The sequence below is a fragment of the Mus musculus genome, chromosome 3 (genome assembly GCF_000001635.26).
Source record: "Mus musculus strain C57BL/6J chromosome 3, GRCm38.p6 C57BL/6J".
Taxonomy (NCBI): Eukaryota; Metazoa; Chordata; class Mammalia; order Rodentia; family Muridae; genus Mus; species Mus musculus.
This window is the reverse complement of record NC_000069.6, coordinates 144,222,431-144,243,289: the sequence shown is the minus strand read 5'-3', so window position 1 is coordinate 144,243,289 and position 20,859 is coordinate 144,222,431. Positions and strand designations below refer to the sequence as shown.

Sequence of the window (20,859 nt, the reverse complement as noted above, 5' to 3'; positions counted from 1 at the left end):
TACTGGCATGTGCAAACTGGTTTAATTAACCAATACAGATCACCTCTGTTCAAGTGTTACTTGATTTACTTCACCTGAGCCCCCTGACAGGGTCTTAAGCAATGAGGACTTTGGTCCTCAAGCAGCAGACAAATGAACAACTAAGACCGGGATGGGAAGGGAGATGTAGGCACCACAGAGGAGACATGGGGAGTGGTGGCCACGATGCCACAAACCTGCAGGGGGAGGAGGCAGAAGCTTCCTAGAGTTCTGCGCTTCTCTGCGATCCAGCAAGCCAGGACCTTAGGGTCCGGGGGCTCTGGGTGGCATCAATACCTCGCCTGGGTGTGTGATTTGTACAGTTTGGCTCCTGTGTCATTCACCTTTTAAGGATCTGGCTGTGACATTTCCAAGGAGGCACAAGTCACAGTGAGTAAAGCAGGAAAGGCTAGCCCCTTCCCTCAGCCAATATTGCCTTGCCTGAAACCCTTGAAAGGGCTTGAAAATGAAGCAAAACCATCCCTCTTTGCAGTTCTCCCATGTCTCAGTACACACAAGCATCGTAGGTAGTTATAGCACTCTGTTTTTTTTTTTGGGGGGGGGGAATATTTTCTTTATTTGCATTTCAAATGTCATCCCCTTTCCCGGTTTTCCCTCCGGAAACCCCCTATTTTATCTCCCCACCCCCTGCTTCTGTGAGGGTTCTCCCTCACCACCACCAGTATCCACTCCCGCCTCCCCGCCCTGGCATTCCCCCACACTGGGGCATCGAGCCTTCACAGGACCAAGCCTCTCCTTCCACTGATACCTAACAAGGCTATCCTTTGCTACCTACGGGGCTGGAGCCATGGGTCCTTCCATGTGTACTCTTTGGTTGGTTGGTTTAGTCCCTGGGAGCTCTGGTTGGTTAATATTGTTGCTCTTCCTATGGGATTGCAAATCCCCTGCAGCTCCCCTAGTCCTAGCCAAAAAGGGCTAGGCAGGCTCACAACCAAAAATATATCACACTTTTTAAACCACCTACTAACTGGCAGGTCTGACGAGTCTCGGAATTACGCTTATAAGCAGAGCGCCAGCAGATGGCGCCCTTTGTCGTTTATTGCTGCTATTGCCCGTGGAGAAAAGTGTTTGGCCTGGCTTCTTTCATTTGGGTAGCACAAGTAGTGTTTTCAACTGTTTATTATGCATGAGCCAAAATTCCATGAATGTGTAACATTTTCTCCCGTATTTCCCTTTTTATAACATCATTTAAATTCCGTATTAATAATTTAAAAATGTTCTGGATTTTAATCACTTTTCTCATCACTAAAATATCTGATGAAGAGATTTTTTTCTCCCCCTGCTGAAGGTGACATAGAGGAAATGCTCTGCAAGGAAGGAAGAAGAAAGTCTCACTCTTAAATCGAGCTCACCACCCCCTCGAGTGCATCACCCCATCTTTTTAGTTTAATTGAATAGTATTTATTTAATTAATAAAAAAAATATCTGTCTAGTGCAGGTTTCAGAAATTCAAGGCTAGAATAGGCTGCCATTAATAAAACAAGTTTTTTTTTTTATATCCAAGTTTAATTATGGTGGTGTGTGTTTGATAGCTTGTTACTGTAAATAAAAGGGATAAAGGCAGCCCTTCACTGGAGTAGCTGGAGAGCTGTGAAATATGTACCTAATTAAAACTATTGGTGTAAGAGGCCAATAAAGTGCATGTGCCTACTAGATGTCTTATTCTAATGAATCTCGGCTAATTTGCTCTGACTGATGAATTTCGGTGTTAGTGGTAGGGCTGAATAATTATGAAATTTATCACAAGATACAAGGACTCATTAAGGATTACTCAGGTTGAGTAAGAGGGATGTCTTCTTTGTCAAGAACACAGGCCTTGACCGACATAATTACAGCAATGCCCAAAGAATAGCCTGATTCCAGTCCAGCCCCCAGGGAGTGTTCAAGGCCAGGACTGGGCTTGTGTTTCCAGATGAGATGGGCTGAGCCACTGAGGTGGCCTGAAGACTGTGTGTCACCTCTGGAAGAGACACCTGTGTGGCACATGGACCATCTCATTGGTGGTTTTAACAATGACCCTTCCCTTCCTGTGTTTTTATTGAAAAGGTTTCCCCATTCTTCATGAGGAAAGTGCGGAAGGTTAGCATTCAGCAAGGACACTGCTGTGGGAAGCTCCTGTCTAGTCTCCAAATCCTGGCTTGTCCCCTGCCCCTCTGCTGACAAGTTTTACGTCTCCATGTCCCACTTATTAATTAATCGGAGTTCATGAAACCCTGGCCAGTAGACTCCAAAACCGAGGCTGTGACTAGAGTCTAGTTGTGTTGCCAGCTTCACCTAAGCAACTCCCAGGATGCGCCACAGGTAAAGTATATCTGAGATGGAAATGGAATTCTAATGGTTAATTGTCTGAACATCTTGCCTCATGCTGCTGGGTAAGCAGGCTGCAGGTGGAGAAGACACACCAAGATCCCTCTCCTGAAAAAACGGGACATGAAGTCAGCAAGATGGTGACCCTTCCCTGGGCAGTCAGGGTCCCAGCGTAGGGAAAACGGATCAGTGAAAGACCACTGTGAGACCCCGAATCAGTGTATCTGCCTGGGGACCAGGCAGCAGGAGCCAGTGAGAAGGAGGATGGGCAGCAAGGCCTACTGAATGACATTGGATGGCAGCTCAGCTGGAAGTCTTGTAAGACAAATGCAGACTTATTTTCCCTCCAACATCAGACATGGATGTTCCCAGAGCTGCAAACCAGGGATGGCACAAGGCTCACGGACCTGTGATCTCAGAGCAGTTACAACACTGGGGGTGGAGTGAGGTGGTGGTGGTGGTAGGTGAGTTTTTCCTCTTGCCCACAAGTCAACATTTTGTATAAACAAAGAACTTGGAGTTCTTTGGTTTCAAAGCATAGATATAAGTATATACGTGTATGTACAAACACACACACACACACACTTCTAAATATGATTTAAAATAATGATAAAGTCAACTGGTTACATGTCTGACCAGTTAAGTGATCCAGCCGATTAACTCTTTGCTCTCTGGTTTTCTTTCCAAAGATAACTTCAAACCAAACTTTTCCAATTTGCTTTTCATCGAAAATGTCAGGTCCATATTATGTAAGAGTTCAACCTTTTATGCCAAAGATCAAAACTCATTAAATAGTTTATAGAATTTTAAAATTATTGCTCCTCTCTCTTTTTTTTTAAGTCTCCCAACTCAGAGAGATACATTCCACTCAGGAGAGAAAGTAACTGTGTGACTCAAGACAAGGCAAAGAATGAGATTTCCCGGAACTTCCGGTCTGACTCCCTTTCTCCTCAACCTAAGAGAAACAATCACCAGTATCCATTGTGTCAAGAACAATGTCTTATATTGTTATGTGACTCTCACAATAACCCTAAGAGGACCTATTTTTTTATTTCACAAAATAAGAAACTTTTGCGTTGAGTGGTAAAACTCTGGGAGTGTGTGTGGCGGGGTCTGTGTACCAGAACAGGAAGCAATGGATTCACCCTCAGATTTGTCATCTTTTGTTGGGAACAAACTTGTGGTGGTTTGAATATTCTTGGCCCAGGGAATAGCACAATTAGAGGTATGGCCTTGTTGGAGTAGGTGTGTCACTATGGGCATGGGCACCTCCTCCTAGCTGCCTGGAAGCCAGTCTTCTCCTAGCAACCTTCAGATGAAGATGTAGAACTCTCAGCTCTGCCTGTACCATGCCTGCCTGGATGCTACCATGTTCCTGCCTTGATGATAACGGACTGAACCTCTGAACCTGTAAGCCAGCCCCAATTAAATGGTTTCCTTATAAGACTTGTCTTGGTCATGGTGTCTATTCATAGTAAAATCCTAACTAAGACAATCCTAGTGCTACCTTGAGATTCTTCTAGAACTTCACTACTGTTTCAACTTTCTTACCACGTGGGCCAAAATGACCACTGACTCTAATGCCAGAGCTGTCAGTTCAAAGAGAGGCCTGAGAGGTTACCATCCAGTTGGAAGGATTTGCTCAAGGAACTGTAGGGATATAGGAGGTCCAGACACCAAACTGAAAACCAAGACTGCCAGTCAGTGGTGTCAAGACCGCTACTTCACCATCTGTTTCCCTTGTATCTTGAACCCCTGTGTGTAAATCTGGGCTGGTGGAACAGTTCAGATATTAAAGGATTTAGAAGCTACATTGAGGGGGACGTGGTATAAACTCTGAGTAGATCTACCTGCCTCCCGAAACCTTGTCTCCACCAAGGCATGATTTATATACACTGCTTCCTTTTTATGGCTTCCTGAGTTAGTTATTTCAGACTAAATCTGTGTGTTATAAGGCTCAGTGTGCATGATTTCTTAGGTTTTTAATTACAAAATGTAGTTTTGACCTATTAAATCATGTGTGAGGTAAATTTACCATAATAAAGCCTTATTAATCCCCTACAATTAAGAATTTACAGTTCTTTGCTAACTTTTTATTGAATTTCCCATGAGGACCTTCGCACAACTGATCGCTAAGAAACTTTTTCAGCCTATAACCAGCTAGCCTACAGAGCAGAAGCGAGAATACCATTTAGAAAATGGCTTCATGCGCGGAGCCAGACTTCCTGTCTCTGGAAACAGTGTCTCATTGAGGTCTATAGCAACCCTGTGGGGTGACCACTGTGGTTCCTGTTTTATAGGCGGAGCAACTGAGGTATGCACCATGAGGTAACTGACCAAGGTCACAAAGCTTCCGCGTGGCTTCAGCCAGGTCACTGGGCTCCGAAACGCCTGTTCCAAACCAGAGTCACCAGTGCCTCTCTCCGTGATAATTATAAGCAAACACCATATTGCCTGCTTCCCCAGCTCTGTTCCCCGCTAGTATATATTTATTACTATTTATTTAGCTCATTAATTCTCATAACAAGTCTACGAGGGGGTTGCCGTTTATCATCCCCCTTTTATAGGTGAGAAAACAGAAGCATAGGAAGGTCTCACGGCCTACCAAAGGTTCACTCCCTCTGTGAGTGGCTGAACCAAACATGTGCCAATGTGGCAGGCTGCAAAGCTCCTATTCACAGCGCCAGCCAACACTGCCCGTGCTCTCCATATCTCCCTGCGTGACCCCAAAGCTCAGCAGGGAACTCCAGCTTGGGCAAACAGGCTCCATTTCTTCTCTCTGACCCCACGTTGCTATCTTCGTGCTCCTGGTGTGTCCAGGGAAGGCTTTGGGTCTCTAGGGCAGACAGGCCTGGGTCCTTTCTGTGCTGTCTGGAAGCGGCACACATTCCCTCCTCGTGGTGCCATGATAATTCTGGCAGGATGCGTGTCAAAGGTGATTAGGTGCTATAGGAGGCGTTCCGAGAGAGAACGCACCTTTACGTCTCGGTCTCAAAGCCCAGCTAAGTCTTCCTTTCTGAAAACCCCTTCTGTAGATGGTTTGATCAGCTGCCCTATACGCCTCCAAAGCCTTCTGTGTACCCTCTTTAGCCTTGATCACCACTTTCTTTGCGCCATGGTCTCTTTTGAGTGCGTCTGTCTCCCCACAGGTTTCTGAAGTTCTTAGAGTAAAAGACTATATATCTCATCTCCACACCTCCAGATAGAAGCCTGGGGCCTTAGGCATTCAAGCTCTTAAAATCTTTAATGAATTGAACTGAAAAGCCATGCATTTAGTATTGTTGGCTCCACCTCAAAAGAGGGTGCTGCGTGCTTTTATTCCGAGGTCTCTCAGGAAGACTGAGGGCTACACCCACTAAAGCCACACCAACCTGTCTGTTGCTCACACCGGGGGAGGGGGATGAGGGGGGAGGGCTTCCTTACTGAGCTGTCTTTCCACAGTGAGATGCAGTTGATTGCAGCATGTCCAAAGAAGCCTCTGGGTGGGGTGTGGATCCTGGGTCCTGTGAATGACTGGAGTAGCCCCTCTGCTATGAGCTAGAAGTTTGTGTCTGTCCAAAACAAACATATTGAAAATCAACACATCAACGTGATACTGTCAGAAGGTGGGTCCTTTGGCAGGTGGCTAGGTCATAAGCGTGGGGCCCATGGGTATAGATTAGCACCCTTGTAAAACAGACCCCAGAGAGCTGCCCTCTTAATTCTACTGTGTGAAGACACAGCTAAAACCACCTTGATCCTGGACTTCAATGCCACTTGAACCACGAGAACTAATTTTGGTTGTTTACAAACTACTAAGTTATGATTTTTCTTTTCATGCAGATGAAACAGACACTTTCTGTCATCACTGGGAGGATGGTAGATGGAGACTCACCCCTCCTCCAAATCTGTCTTCAACTGGGCATGAACTAGAACCTAGAAATTCTGTCATATAAGTTTGGCCAAGGATGAGGCCTAGACAGATCTAGAGCTAGAGTTTAACCTCTGTGACATGAAATCTAGATAAAGTGTGGGAGGTGACCACATTGGTGACCATGTTGGTGACAACATTGTTGATGACATTGGTGACTATGTGCAAGAATAAGACAGAGAAGATGGACGTAGTCTGGGGATATGCTGAGAGCCCTGTGCTTCTTGACGCCTACTGGATATATGATTGGTGACTGAAGACCACCTGACAGAGAAGACATTCTTTCATTAAGAAACAGAGAAGGTGAGGAACAAAGTACTGTGTGAAAAATCTGAGTTTGGGGCCCGGGCACTCAGATTCTCATTTTGATGGTGCTAGGAGCTAGATTGGTGGCCCGTGAGGCTACTCTCTGTATCTCAATGTTCCCATCTGTAATATGGGACCAAAAATAACGATGCCTCATGAGGTTCCCAAGAGGATTAACCAAGGTCTTCTATGGTAAGTATTCATTAGATAGCCACTCTTATAAAGGGAAGCCATCCCAGCAGCTCCAGATTTTGCCTAGACTCCACTGCAGAAGGCAGTGCTGGGGGCAGACAGAGTATGATGCTGGTCTCTACAACCTTACAAGGTCATTCTGGAAGAATCTGATTCAACCTTCCTTAATTTAAGGGGGCTAGAACGACAAACAAGGTGTCTCGACACAGGTGTGTGGGTGTGGCCATAGAGCCAAGGAAATGTCATGTGAAGCCTGCAGCCTGGACTCCGTGGCTTGTGGCCAATGGACACCCACTCAGGGACCCAGAACTGCAGGCTTTGTGAGGCATTTCTCAGGCAGTTGTAATCAGCATCCTCTCTGCTCTGGTGACTGAAGGAAGAGGTGTCTGTGAGGTGGCAGATGGATTGCACATCTCTTCTAGGGGAGAACAATTTCTGGGCCCTTAGTGAACTTTAACTATTTTTCTTCTCCTGAACACTCATCTCCTTAGCGTGCTCTCTCTTTGTTTCTTCTCTGGCTGAGCTCAGCCCCAGTGTCTCTGCTTATGGGTGTTCCCCTCCCCCCACCCTCTTCCATCTTCCCTGGTTCCTATCCGGGGATAGGCAGTGATTGAAATTATTGATTCAATCAGTTTATTCTCCTGCCGAGTTGCTTCAGAGCTGGATCGCTGATTCAGGCTGGGCCTCAGCACAGCCCACTGGCTGCCTCTGCTTAATGCCAGGGGCAATTGGAACCGCAGAACCTCCTGGAGTGTCATCATCGATGCAGACCTGAGGACTTGACTGTGAATGGGCTTGCTGTTTCAGCGGCTGCTCCTGAATCCCAGGTAAGAGAGACCCATTCAACTCCTCCCAAGGCAGCGCCCATTAGCGCAGTCCATTCATGAGAGGTCAACCCGAACACCCAAGGTTCCCTCAAACCCTATGCTGAACAGGTTCGAGAAGCCTCTCAGATTGTTCCTCCCTGGAAAAATCTGGAACCACGAGACCGAACATGTTGCTATTTTTAAAATGATAATAAAGGCACGGTTGGGGGCGGGGCTAATTTTGGCAGGTTTATTGCTATTTGCAAATGTCTTCCCCCTCTACTGGATCTCTTAAGTTCTCCCTTCAGCCCTCATTCATTTTTACAGGGATTCTGTGTAGTTGGACTGATGCACGTGGCATGGATCTGGCACAACTTTCTTTCTGTGGATGGATACAATATTATTGAAATAATTTAATTGACAACCTGTAATGAAAAGAGTGTGGGATAAGTCGCCTGGGCTGCAATTTCTCTCTGTATTTTTACATTGCCAGGGATAGTGCTGTTGACATGAATAGGCCAGTATTGATTTCATTTAAAATGTTCACCATCTTTGGGGTGTGAGCAGTGATCTGTGGGCCGATACTGTGGTGTCCCAGCGTATCCCCTGCTAACAAAATACCGTATTAAAAAGATTTTTCTATTAGAATTCACAGAGAATAAAAGAGGTTATGAGAATGCTAGAAGTTTTTACTGACCAAAGAAATATAAAGTCACCACCTTCATTTTATTCTTAATTAATTGAATTATTGGACCTTATATAATCTTCTGTTAAACGCCTAAAAGGGAGCAGGCAGGCCCTTGAGCTGGCTGTATAGAGCACTTTGTTTTCTGATGGTGCTGACTTCAATGACCCTCCGAGAAAGCCCCTGACGCCGCTCTCACTCCCCCTAGAAATGGATTTCAAATGCGACAGTGATTCCTTAATGCTGTCCTATTAACAGGTTCCAATTCAGTGGCTAGAAGTTACCATTGTCTAACAATAGTAGCACAAATTAGATTTTCAAACTTTCCAAGATGCGGCTTCTCCTGATGTCTGAGTCTGCCAGTCACACAACAAAAGACCGAGGGGAGACATGTTTGGGGAGTAGCATGGAGAAGCTGGGTAGCATGGAGAAGCTGGGGTCTGGTTTGTTTTGAACAGCGCTCCCCGCCCCCCAACCACGGTAGATTGCGGAGTGGGAGTTTGGGATGCTTTGTTTATCTTTTGGAAACAGGAGAAAAATGTGGAGAGTGAGTCGGGGACAGCCTTTGGTTCTCCTTTCCACAGGCCTATATTCAGGTGGGCGGGCTGGGGTAAGCAGTGACCTCATTCCTGTGGGACTGAAAGATATCTTTCCAGCAGCCTTGGATACAGCCAAAGGCTTGAAAGGCATGTACAGGGGAAAATCTTCTAAGAACCGCAGGTGATAAGTCTTCTTGTAGTGTTCTAGTGCTGGCAGTTCTCCTGCCTGCTAGCCAGGCAAAGAGGAGAGCATCAACCTCTAGAAAACAGGTCTGTGAAAGAGAGCCCCAGAGCCCAGAGCCCAGAGCCCAGCCCAGTGTGTTTAAGAAGGAAAGGGATGTGAGAGCACTGCTTGTGGCTGTAAAGGGGATGGATACACAGACTCCAGCTTTGTTATGGCAGTTAAACCAGAAAGGAGCAGGGCATCGATGAAGCCAGAGAGGAAGGTACATTATAGATTCTCGGTCTTCCCCAAGAAGAGCAGTAACAGATGAAGATGGTGTATATCAACAGATGTGAATGGTTCTTAGACACATCCATATGTACCCAATAAAAGCAATGTCAACATTGTTGTCCAGATTGGTAGAATACAATCTCAACTGTAAGAGTTCCCCCGAGTAGCCAACCTTTTGATATTGTAACATGACGGTAGCCTACTACAAACGCATCATGTCACATTCATAGCTATCCCGGGACATATGTGCTCTGTAGGTTGGACATGCCTGCCTATATTATTTCCATAGACTCCAGCAATTTTCACTTAAAATAAACAGCATTGTAAATAATAAACAAATAAACAAAATGTGACACTGGTGTCATACCTTGCTGAGAAAGACTTTTAAAGAGGCTCTAGTACGGAGACAGGTACTGACCAGGCGTGTCTTGAGCTCAACAGAAAGGAAGATGATATCATCCCCCCATGCAATCACAGAACAGATGACAAAACAGCAACAACAAAACCGTCAGAAATATCTCTGCAGGAAGCTTTTCTCCAAACCATCCTATGAAATTCCATTCTATGAAATGAAGCCACCCAGGAATCAAGACTTGCTATCTGTCGGGCAGTGGTGGTGCACGCCCTTAATCCTGGCACTAGGGAGCCAGAGGCAGGCTGATTTCTGAGTTTGAGACCAACCTGGTCTACAGAGTGAGTTCCAGGACAGCCAGGGCTACACAGAGAAACCCTGTCTCGAAAAACAAAACAAAACAAACAGAAAAAGAAAACCACATAAAGACTTGCTACCTGTGCCCAGGTGTGCCCTATAGTAGACTACCACTGGGGTCCACATTTCTAGAATGGAGGAAAAGCTTGTGGCTACACACTGAGAGAGCCCAGGAGGCAGAGCGTGGGGTTCCTCATGAACTTAAGTCCAGAGGCACAGGCACCGTGAAGTTCCTCCTAAGTATCCATCCAATCTCACCTCAGGGAGAGCCAGATAGCAAATCAGGTGGAATGGAAATTGTATGTTCTTACTAACCGGAGCGTTGGCCTCCAGAGCAAGGAAACCTGGCTTCTGTCACCGGTTCTCTAGAGACACCAGGTGCTGTCTAGTCTGTCTGTTTCTCAGGGGGCTCTGGCTACTGGAACTGAAGAGTTCTCTCTCTCCCTTATTCCGAACCTTATTCTCAAGCTTATACCTTCGTTGCTATAAAAGACTGACTTACTGAACACAAGAGTCCGGGGTGGGGTGGGGGAACTGCTCAGACTACAGTCTTGTTTCTGATGCCCAGCAAGGAGCTGGCTCATCTAACCTAGGTCTTAGTTTTAAAGATCCTTGAAATCTCCGGGGAAACAGAGGAGTTATTTAAAGAGTTGGAGAAGGAGCAAATTAGCCTGCCACATAACTGCCACACCTTGTCGCACTGCTAGACAGCAAGATTTTACTAAAATGATTGTGATCTGCCCGGTTCCCTGCCACCAGCTGAGTAAGATCCTCTGTTAGAATAGTCAACGCAATACTTCTGCCCTTGAAACAACCCATGGGTTGTTTCTATATTAGGAACGGTTTATCAGTTCCTCCTATGGGCAGGTCAGTACCTCTGAGGCGGTTTGGGTGGTTGAAGGATAGACATATTAAAGTATATTGTTTCGCTAAGTGAGAAAGATTTTTTCATTCAAAATTATTTCAATCCTGATTAACTCAAAGAGCCCTCCTCCAGCAATGCAACATGTCTTTAAAACCCTTTAAATAATTTATTTAGTCTCCCTTCTAAGAAAGGGCACACCTTATCCTAAGAGGTTTCAACAGGACATATTATCTGGTAATCACTTAGGAACATTTCATTTTTCAATAGCTTCCTTTTGTTTAAGTCAAACAGACTACCTTTCATAGCGTTACTAAGCAGTAACCGCAGGTTATGTAATACTTAGCAGGAACCAGGAAGTGCTTTGAGAGTTCGTGTGTACTGGTTTCTTTAATGCTCAAACATTAAAGCCCTTCTCTCATCCCCCCACTTTACACATGAGGACACGATGCTGAGGCAGTGGGATGGCCACCCAGTCTGAAGGTGGGTCGATTTCTCTTACTGTGGCTCTGGGGAGGGGATGGGTGGGTACCATAACTAGCCGCCTTGACCCACTCATCACTACCTGTGAAACATACTGGTGTCTTCCTTGACCTTGGTCATCTCACTTAGTCCCAGAATCTGGATTTAGTCAAGTCTAGCTTGGCCACATTTCAGCAGAACAGCACTGCCTGCCTCTGAGTTGCTGTCCTCCTTATCATTAGCACTGAGGCTGAGCCTAACCCTCTCTTGTTGGCTGTTGGGAAAGTGGGTAAAACATCGACACATGATTGACTGCCGTCCAGATTGTCAACACAGAAGAAGGACCACGAACCTACAGAAGGGCCCAGTGCCCACATGGCTGCCCAATTCACTGTCATGGGAGGCTGTGGGCTCTCCCCTGGGACTCTTGTTTTCTCTGTGAAGTCAGAACGGAAGTGGCACTGATTTCCAGACAGGGTGGCTCGATGCTTCTGGGGAGGCTCTAAGTTGACTCTGTATTCCAGACTGAATCATTGTCAGAAGCGAAACAGATTAGATCACGTCTGTACTTTTGAAAACCTTCATAAAAATCTAGGAAAGGGGGCGTCTTTCAGGGCCTGAGAGATGGCTTAGCAGGAAAAGACACTTGCTGTCGGGCCTAATGACTTCCGTTTGATTCATGGGAACCCACATGTTAGAAGGAAAGAAATAACTTCAGAAAGCTGTCCACGGACTTCCACAGAAACCCGTGGTGCAAGCCCACCTTCCACACCTATTCACATAGGCGCACACATACACAAATAAACAATGACATATACACATAGACGCACGTACACAAATACATGTGATACATTTTAAAATGTTTTATATTATAAACATAATTGATGTTTTATTATATTTAAAGTCCCAGGTATAGTTAGTACGAAAGGATCATCTCTGATGACTTTGGCAACAGGACATTTTAGGTGTACACATGCAATATAAGTATATTTACATGTATACATACACATCTGAAGACACTATGTATTATGTATTTTAATTGATTGTGTGTGTGCATGTGTGGAGGTCTGAGGTTGTTGTTGAGTGTCTTTCTCAGCTTTTCGCCTTTTTTTTTTTTTGAGACAGGTCTCTCAGTGAACCTACAGCTCCCTGATTGGCTAGGCGGGTTGGCCAGTGAGCTCCAGGAATATGCCTGTCTCCCTTACCCTTAATTTGCCAAGTCAGCCCCACCCTTCCCCCTCCCTTAACAGGGATGCTGAGGGTCTGAGCAAATGTCCTTCTCCTGATGCAGCCAGCACCTGACCAACTGAGCCATCTGTCCGGCCCCACGTATCTCTGTCCAGAAGTAACAACGCGATCAGATAATGCATACTCTATGGGTTTCTTCCATCTATGCACTGAGAGTACACTAAAGCTTATTGCCTTGAGACAATCTCTCACCGAACGGAAAACTCACTTTTGGCTAGGCTGGGTGGCCAGTGAGCTCTTGGCATCCTCCTGTCTCTGTCCCCTAATTTGGGGTTTCTGGCAGGCACCGGCATGTTCAGCTCTTTTTCATGGGTGCTAGAGATTCGAACTTGCGCAGAACCAGTACCCACTGAGCCATCTCAGCCAGCCCACTCTATTTTTCTTTTCGTTTTTTTTAAGCGAAAGTGAGATCCCATCCAACACATAGCATTTTAACTTCCTTCTTCACTCCAGTTTTTCTGATCTTGGGCCATGTCCTTGTTTAGAAGGCCGTTCCTGATAGGGTGAGGTTCGAGATAGGACGTATTTCTACAGAGTCTAGCTCACCGTAATAAGACTGCAAATGAACGGCCTTACGATAGCTGTCAAGAGCCATTAGTGTAACAAGATATCACTCCCAAGTCAGTGGAAATCCTTTTGTCTGTGTGGAGTCTGTTCCTTTTCTATATTTGGGGCTTCATCAAAGGGGAGGTTTGTGGTAGCCTTTCTCGTTTCCCACTCACAACTCAGAAAATTGCTTGATTTAAAAGGCAGCTTCCCTTCTTCCCTTCCATTTCTCATCTCTGAAACATGTTTTAAAAAGTGTTAAAATGAATAGGGAAACACTCTGAGATAGAATAATAATATTTTAGATGGCTAAAAGCATATCCTGGTACAGAGACCAATACGTCCTAGTGGGAAGAAAGAGCTGTTGCTTCAGGTCTCCGCTCTTCCCTAATTTAACAAGTTAAGCACTTTCCAAGTTTGTGACTGTCTGGGTGGGGAACCCCGGGGAAATGGCTTGCTAAGCATGTCGTCTGATGGCCTCAACACAACACAGGCCTTTAAAGGAGTTTTCCTGGGTCTTTTATTTTAAACGTTTTTCACATTTTGAAGTCTTTCCTGGTGGCCAAACTCTAATATTCTCTGACTCCTAGAAACACAGGCTCCCCTCCCACTCCTGGTATCCCAACCCCTCTGGCTTTAATTAATACCGTACAATCGAATTCTGACTCTACAGCCAAACCACCATCAGCTATAATCTTGTCAAGTCTCACGAGCCAAACAGAAACACACACTTTCTCTCTTTGTCCAGGCGCTTGCATCTATTATTTAATTTCCAGAGAATCCCGTTTTGCTTGTCTGTGCTCCCCCTCGCTCTCCTGCTTATTTATTTACTAGTCATATTTCCCCCACAGAAAGCCAAAGTGCAGAAACTCTGTAAATGGAATCCTGAGGACTCTAATGGTAGATGCCTCAGTCCCTGACAGCTAAGCTCTCTCTTCCAGTTGCAGCACACAGCCTGACAGAGAGGGCCTACATCTTTCCTGAGAGCAGCAGGTGAGAAAGGCCACATCTGTAACCATCTTTACACATATATCAGGACACATCATTCCAGATTCTGGGGCAAGTTTTAAGGCTGCTCTTCTTTATCTGTGCAAAAGTGTAGGTAACATATACTGCTGTATTTGGCATTTGCTTCTGCTTAAGGGTTGAGGCAAGTATACTTACATGTAGTTATTCAAGGGCCCCACTGGGGTGTGTGTGTGTGTGTGTGTGTGTGTTTGTGTGTGTCTGTGTGTGTGTTTGTGTGTGTCTGTGTGTGTGTGTGTGTTTGTGTGTGTGTGTGTTTGTGTGTGTGTGTGTCTGTGTGTGTGTGTGTGTCTGTGTGTGTGTGTGTTTGTGTGTGTGTGTGTGTCTGTGTGTGTGTGTGTGTGTGTGTGTCTGTGTGTGTGTGTGTGTGTGTCTGTGTGTGTGTGTCTGTGTGTGTGTGTGTTTGTGTGTGTCTGTGTGTGTCTGTGTGTGTCTGTGTGTGTCTGTGTGTGTGTGTCTGTGTGTGTGTGTGTCTGTGTGTGTGTGTGTGTCTGTGTGTGTGTGTGTCTGTGTGTGTGTGTGTGTCTGTGTGTGTGTGTGTGTCTGTGTGTGTGTGTGTGTGTGTCTGTGTGTGTGTGTGTGTCTCTGTGTGTGTGTGTGTGTGTGTGTAAAGGGTGGGGAGGGAGGGAGAGAATATATCCCTATGATGTTAGAAGTCACGTACATATCCACACCATCTCCATCCTCATTACCTTTGCCCACAGCACAGACCGAGTCCTGTCAGTGGGATATCCAAAATTCACAAACTGTGAGACTCCCCCCGAAAATGTGATACAATGAGGTATTGTGTTATTTATATCATGAAAACTGTGGCATGCTGTTCCTTGCTGGGCATTGTGGCACATGTCTTTAATTCTAGCAGTTAGGTGGCAGAGGCAGGAGGATCTCTGTGGGTTCAAGGCCTGTCTTGTCAACATAGTGAGTTCCAGGACAGTCAGAACTATGCAGAGAGACCCTGTCTCAAAACAAAAACAAACAACAATGAAAACCCATGTTATTCCTTAAAACCTTGCCGGCATTTTCAGGCCTTTAGCAGGAGGGCTGGTCTTACTTAAAATTTCTTTCCTTTGTATTACTGAATACAAATTGCATGTACTATGTTAAGTTAATAGAAAGAAATTGTATATTTCTCAAGTAGAAATAAAATTGCCATTGAAAACCTTTAACTCTGAGTTCCCTGGCTCTCTGGTGAGTGGAGTTATGCTGTTAATGCAGCATTAATGGGGTTTTACATTGAATTGCCTTCTGGGGTTTGCTTTGCCTTTCAGAGAGGCTAGTGTTTGACTGCATGTTCAAACACGGCGTGTATTCTCTCATGAGCGATGTGAGATTCAAATAAACACAACGAGCGTGTTCATTTTGATGACCTCCTCATCACACATTCAAATAAACACAAGTGTTCTCAAATGTAGAAAGGCAGCTGTGTTTATGTCAGCGTGCAAGGCACCAGATATATACATTCAGATTCACTCGTCTATCTGGAGCCACGCACCTCCTCGCATCGTTAAAAATTTAGTGGAAAGCCATGCACGGGGCATATGTAATGTGCAATTTCAACCGTACACACATCTCTAAACAAATTTTCTTCAAGCATGTTACTGACATTTATTCTAATTGAGGATGAAGCCTACCGAAACTTTGAAGTTTTTGAAAACAAAACAATGCAAGATGTGAGTTGCTACCAGAGGGTACTGCACATCTGAAGGAGTCTGTACGCACAGGGAAGTCACCTTCCTTGGTGTTCGGAATAACTTCTAGACCTTTCTCTTCCTTCCCTTCCCTCTGTCCCCTCCTTCTTCATGCCAGGCGGACAAAGTATTTGCTTTTTCTACCACCTACCTCTTTCCTCGTTTTGTTTTTGTTTTTGTTTTTCCTATCCTCTTTTTTCTAGCAAAGACATGCACTGTGCCAGCTCTTTAGGTTTGGTCTGGTTTGCTTTGAATATCACAAACAGTGAGACAAGCCTGCTGCTCCTTAGAACTTCAGCTGGAGAAGCTCAATCATGAATGCACCCCCTGCATGAGAACCAACTTTGGATTTGTATGTCAGACTAAACCAACACTTCCATCTTGGATTTCTTCACATCTAAGTGCAGTTTGCCACTCTCTGGAAAATGCTCGGTCTTGGTTTTGCTCGCAGACAGTGGTAAGTAGGGCAAAAATAAGATATGGGGAGGGAGAGATGATGACGTGTCTGCTACAGATGCATGAGAGCCTGGATGCCCAGCGTACATGCACAGAGCCAGGGTTGGCAGTGTGCACCTGTAATCCCAGAGCTGGGCAAATAGACAGAAGGATGATGGATCCCTGGGCTTACTCGCCAGCCAGTTTAGATCAGCCGTGAGCTCTGGGTTCAGCCAGAGCCACCATCTAAAAGAAACAAGGCAAAGAACAATTGAAAAGGACACTAGAGATTGACCTCTGGCCTCCATAAGCATACCTGTGGGTCTCCACAGTGTGTTCATAACATGAATGCATGCACGTGTGCACACACAGTCACATACACAGAGATACTCACACACACATATATAGACACATACAGACACATGCACAGACACACAAACACACACATACACACATATACAAACACATACAGACACTCTGAGGTAGGTACTGTCATCCTCTTTTAAGCACGAGGTGACTTTGACTTTCTCTAGGACACAGCAGACCTAGTTGGTGGTGGATCCACACGGACTGGCACGTTCCAGAACTTTCTCACGTAAAAGCCTCTGGAAATCCAAATATTTACAGGTAATCTCCATGGTTTTAAGTGTTAGCCAAAAATTCAAAATTTCAAGATGTCACCAGCTAAATAAAACCCATCTGGTGGCTGGATCAAGGACACTTTCTAGTCCCGCGTGTTTCAAAAACCTGCTGAGTAGAGGAGCCGGAGCCAAAGGACTTGTGTTGATATCTGCACCCTGCCTATGTCTGATTACATGGCACTGTACTAGTTCGACTCATTCCTGTGTGTTTGTCTCCTCACCTGTAAAGTGGAGATAATCCCTGCTTTAAGTGGGACGGGATGAGAGCGTGAAGTCCTCACAGCTCTCGGACAATATTTACACAAAAACTTTTATAAACACAAGTGTCATGTAACTGGGAACTCCTGCTATCACCTTCTTGCATCTGACCATGAGCAGAGGGACACGTGCATGCTGAGTAGGTGGCGCTGTGCCCAACATGTTAATGTGCAAAGTTCAGTAGCAACTGCACTAGACCCATTTTATAAAAGGGACCCTTTACTGCCATTCGAGGAAGTTAACAAAGTCACCCACAGATACAAACCTTTTGAGAAGTGATGCCTAAATGCCATCCATAATTTGCTTCTGGCAGCCATGCCAGTCTTTGTGGGAATCTGTTTCTAAGATGTGTCCAAGGGTCAGCTTCAGGTCCTGCTCTTTTTATAAAGCTTGAAATCATCAGATCCTATTGATGCAAAAAGGAGGGTCCACACACAACACGGGAATGTAGGCACAGACAGCTGGACTGGCCTCACAGCAGACAGATGGACGTGGCTCCCTGCCAGGCAGAGGAATGTTAGAGAAGAGAAATGGAGCTTCGACATTCTCCACCCCTTCCTCTCAAGCAGAGAGCAAGCCCAGCTCTGTCCACTGCCTGAGCAAGGTTGGGCCATAGAGGCTTGCCAGGTTCAGATGGTGAGTGGGAAGTCCAGTTGGGCTGTTAACCATTGTATAACTTCTTGCACCCAGATGAAAGTTATACCTTTAATCCTAGCATGATGTTTGGGCCTCTTCCAGCCTTGTTCAGGCAAGGAAGAGGGTTCTGCCTCATGGTTTCTAAAGCCTATCTCACATTGAGAGAAAGCATGATCTAACCCTACCATGGTCTCTACAATCTTCTGAGTAGTGTATCTATCTTTCTGGTCACTGCTAAACATGAGGATCTTTATAATTAGAAAGAGTTCCACTTCTCCTGGAAGCCCAGAGGCCTGTGGGAACCTGCAAGAAAACATTGGGCTCTTTGTGAACGGTCATATGCTGTGGGGAATCTCCCTTGGGAGTGGGAACTTTACAAAATGCTCTTTTTTAATGCAACCCAGTGACCTTTGGGGGGAGGGATGTCTTCTTCTGCGCAGTTCATCTCTGCTAAAGTTCTGTTCCTCCTTGTCTTACAGTCCTGCACAGAGAAGAAACTTAAGGTGGTGAACGTAATGAATATCCAGCCCCATGGAATTATAGGATGGACAGTTTCCCCGGCAGATTCAACAGTGGTCACGATAAGAATAATCAATACAAATTAGGGGACAGGCTTCTGTTTTAATGCACTTAGTAACCAGATCTCTCATCCTCAAATAAGTCCAACAGAGGACCACGAGCTCCTAAGCGCTGTTGTGTAGGAGTGTGTGTGTGTGTGTGTGTGTGTGTGTGTGTGTGTTCCCTTTCCTCTGAGGGATTCTATAACCCCCTTCATTCTCCGCCTCTCTCATGTTACAGAAAGGAGGTAATTTTTCCTGGCCATTTACTAAAGCTCATTAAAGACTGACGAGAACAAACAATGGTACTCCTCAGAGACGACCATTCAAAGTCACTCTACAATTCTGGGTTCTAATACTTGAGACAAATTAATTATTCCTTAGTGAAAAGTATATAATTCCTATTCTTCATTTTTGGGGGGCGGGGTGGGGAATAATAATGGGGGGTTTCTATCTGAGTGAAAAGCTGCCCGTGCTGAAGGGAAATAAGGAAAAAAATGTGCGTTCTGAGAGGGAGCCAAAGCAATTATTCTGATAATAATTCTAAGAATATTAATGTCTTTTAAAAGTAGATTGCCTTCAAATAAACACGGAGGCTGAGGCAATGGGAGGCTGGTTTATTTATTAATCACTCCAAATGTGCGTCCTTCTAAATGAACAACTGCATGATCAACTTCGCCACACATATTCAATTTAGCTAAGCAGCAACTGGCAAATGTCTCAAAACTTTTGTAACCAGAGACTAATTTGTTTAACACATTTAAAATGTTATATTGATGTAAAGCCCTACATATTAAACTTCAAAGGGAAAAGCTCCCGAGAGTTCCTTGTTTTAAGAACACCACACTGGAATCGAGACGAGACGGAGTGGATGCTTGCTCTCTGTTCTGCTTTGTTTTGTTTTTAAACACAAAGCGGTTTTTGGGTCCTGGCCTCATCCTCTGCACTGTTTGGTCATCTGCAGAGCAGCAAGTGTCTTGCTGTGGGGACCGCAAGGCGGTGGTTAAGAAAGGTCTAGAGTGTCCCTTTCATCTCCATTAATTAATCCTGGCTCCGTCAGCCCAGAGTACGGTGCCGTTGACATCACCTTTTCCTTACACTTTAAGGAGTCCCAAGAGAGATCGGCTGCAGAACAAAACTGGACAAAGAGTACATTTGGTAACCATTTTATTTCTCAATTACCAACCCAAACGTATGGAAAAGATTTGCGCGCTATCCGATTTACACAACAATTATGCTTCAAAAGTTTGGGAATAAATAACCTTTCTCTTGGACTCATTAGTTCCTCCACCAATCGTAATTGGTGTCAACTGACGAGTTTGCTCCGTGGCTCGCCCTTAATTACTGATAAAAGGGAAATTGCAACTCTAGCCAATCAGGAACTAGTTTATTCATGAGAGTATAGTATTCTTTTAAAATCTCTGTTTGTCCTAATAAGTGGCTTTGTGTTTGTCTGAGCCCTTCCATAAGCCCCTTAACATAAGCAAAGGACTCGTAATAACGATATGCAGCGATGGAATATCATTACAGACTCCACTCACGAGGTGAAACAAAGGAGAACGGTTTGTAAATTACAAATGTATACAACTCAAGCTGACCAGGCCCTGAAATCCCATCCATCTGGTGGGAAGCAGATATTAGTGGCTATGAGTCCAATATGGAGAATTTGTTTCATCTCTTAATGTCGAGTTGTTGGATTTTTTGTCTTTTATTGTAAGCGTCCCTAGCCTTCTGACACAGGCAGGGAGAAACAAGAGAAGCCCAATTGAGGCATGAGGCACGTTAAATCCTAATGGCATAAACAAAGGTTGGCCAAGGCCGAAATCCCACATTAAAAATAATAGGCGTTCTGGAAACAAGAGTGCTAAGAGATAGCACGTGGTGGAACCATGCCTCGGGGAGGCCTTGCGACAGGAAGAGCCTAATGGCACACCCTTCATCCCACAGACAGCCTCTTCTGCAGTGGTGTTGGGGTCAGAAAACCCACAATACCTTTTTGGGATCGTGGGGAATCCCGGAGCTCAGTTCTCACTTTATAATAATTAAGGTGCCTTTGACTGAGGCTAGAACAACAGGCGAGCATTGATCTCCTCACACAGTGAGAAACTAGAGACCGGAAGTTTATGTTTAGATTAATTCAGGCCACACCAATACCATCGAAGTGACTGGATCTTACTGTCTCTCTAATCTCTCTGCCTCTCCTTGTGGTCGCCAGATGGGCAGGCAGGCAGGAGGTCCAGCCATCTTTCCTCACATTACATCTAAAGGCAAAAAGAGAAGGTGGCCAGTACCCGCACCCCCCCATCACTTCGTTTGTTTTGATAAAAAGCGAGGGTCTCTTCCATGGAGAGCAGCCGATGACCTCTTCCTGCAGCTCATTGGTCAGAAAGGGGTCACGAGCTTACTCATAAACCAGTTGCTGGTGAAGACTGTTCAGAGTTAGGCCAGTGAATTTCCTCTAGGGACCGGGAAGCTCCTATGTGTCTGTAAATCCTTGGCACTTTGACACCTGACCAAACCAACACTTCACAAGAGTGGAAGGTGGTAACAGCC

At 45.2% G+C, this 20,859-nt stretch overlaps 1 long non-coding RNA gene across 8 annotated transcripts; it reads left to right on the top strand.

Moving 5' to 3' along the window:
- The first annotated feature begins 6,961 nt into the window (after window positions 1–6,961).
- Gm46828 lies at window positions 6,962–19,118 on the top strand. Of its 8 annotated transcripts, none has more exons than XR_001784014.2 (3): window positions 6,962–7,581; window positions 15,983–16,841; window positions 18,229–19,118. It is a non-coding gene; the product is annotated as a predicted gene, 46828 (long non-coding RNA). The 8 variants fall into 8 exon arrangements; XR_001784018.2 differs by lacking the exon at window positions 6,962–7,581 and adding an exon at window positions 11,044–11,292 and having other exon boundaries at window positions 16,070–16,841; XR_001784016.2 differs by lacking the exon at window positions 6,962–7,581 and adding an exon at window positions 11,044–11,292 and having other exon boundaries at window positions 16,046–16,841.
- Window positions 19,119–20,859: the final 1,741 nt, after the last annotated feature.